We start from the raw sequence: 1,910 nt of genomic DNA, 5'->3' as shown, positions 1-1,910 counted from the left end.
GATGTACTTTGCCTTATTTGTGTCAACGAATGTGTCTGCATGCCAATAAAACATCTTTAAAAAAGAGGGCTTTTCATTGAAGGCATTTTCAGTGTTGGGTAAAACTACTTTGAAAGTATAGGTTTGATTGATGCATCTGAAAGCAACTTGAGGTTAGTATCTTGCCCGAGAATATTTGGCATGCAAACCCACAACCCTCTGATTAGTGCTCTACCTCCTCAGCGACAGCCACCCCAATGGAGTAAGCTAGTTTGGTTAAGTAAATCTTTGAAGAAATAAACAGAAAAACCGACATTATTTAAAGAAATAAACACGTTAGTTCTACATATATCTGAAAAAGTGCACCATTCACTGCAGAAAGCAAGAATTTCAGTTATGTCATGTATACACTTGAGGACCGACAGCTTGATCCCCAATCACGCCTATACATGATCACTAAGCAACACCCACCCTTGACTTCCAAAAGGTCAAGTGTGAGGCAGTGGCTGCCTGAAAAATACTTTACCTGGGCATGGCTTCGCAGTGGTCAGCAGGGAGAGAACAGCATGCTAAAAAAAAAAGTGCTTAATTTGCAGTAAAGAAGCAATGTACAATAAAAGTCCTGCATCATTTATTTCCTTTTACAGCCCAAACTTATTGGAATCGTGTCTGCAAAGGGCCTTAAGAGCTGCCTAGATGATCGTTTGAAACTCAGCATTGCCTTATCTCGAGAATAGGGATGGAAAATGACAGTGGCGATGAACAATAAACCGTGTTCAGCTCTGAATTTTTTTGACATGACTTGCAGGAAAAATGAAAGGCATTTTCGTTGCATTCCATTAAGCTTCTTCAGTTCTCCAGTTGTTACTGGTATTGTGCACGGTGGATGACTGGGATACCGCCCTGGCTTTAATAGACATGTTGTAAGAAAGGGCCACACTAATTGTTTCCACACAGACGCTTGACCCTAGGTCATCTTGAATTAAATCAAAGCACACGTAACCTGATTAACAGAGCTTGGGTTACTTATTATACTGCAGTGGCAACAAAGCAGGAAACCTTATAAGTTATTAATGTTGTGTAAATGTCTTAGGTTGTTAATCTGGTTACATTACAGCTTGTTATATTCCCTGTACTATAATGAAATAGTAACTTAGTTTTCTCCTTCGTCTTGTTATTTGCTACAAAGTTTGTTGACAGGTTTGTTGTTGCTGATGATGATAAGTTTTTTGTAAAAAAAAAAAAAAATTGTGTATAATCAGTTTTGTGCTTTCCCTTAAATTCTGTCATATACATATGGCGTACTGTTACAATAGCCAAAGTTTCAAATAATGACGTTACAGAATGTACAAGTAATCCCTGTAAGCCATAAACTCAGGCTTCAGACAGCACTAAAGGTTCAAGTTCAGACAGTTTTTTTCTGCTCTGGAGTCTGTGTGATGTCAGTGAGAGATGCTGAGAGCCCCACCCTCCTGACAGGCAGCCAATCAGAAGAAGATGGCCTTTTAGGATGGGCGGTCTTAAAGTGAGAGGAGATAAAAAGACTGAGGGGCTACAGTAATACCCAGCATAAGATGCATTTTTTTCCAACGGTGAGTCATGCAGGGCTGTTCTGATCGAGTCCAAGAACAAAAGCTTTGCCTTTTTTCTGGCTATTAACCGAAAGAAAGCCTTTCTAGCACTTCTTCTAGTAATGCCAATTTTTTCCTTTAAGAAATCCCACTTACTCAAAATGTATTTTATATGATTTTCTAACATTTAGGAACTTTAAAGCCAATGTTAAAGTAAATATAAGCAGGTAAAAGTCAAGGATTATTGCATTTTAATGTGTTCAGTTGTGACCCATCCTGCATATCTTCCTGAACTGTATTAAGTATGTATTGTTTAAAATACATATATTAAATTTATAGGATTGGAAATTGATAATAGTG

The sequence above is a fragment of the Diplotaxodon limnothrissa genome, linkage group LG8 (genome assembly GCF_057381915.1).
Source record: "Diplotaxodon limnothrissa isolate DT_005_m linkage group LG8, D_limnothrissa_male_GT1.1, whole genome shotgun sequence".
NCBI lineage: Eukaryota > Metazoa > Chordata > Actinopteri > Cichliformes > Cichlidae > Diplotaxodon > Diplotaxodon limnothrissa.
This window is presented reverse-complemented; position numbering follows the sequence as displayed.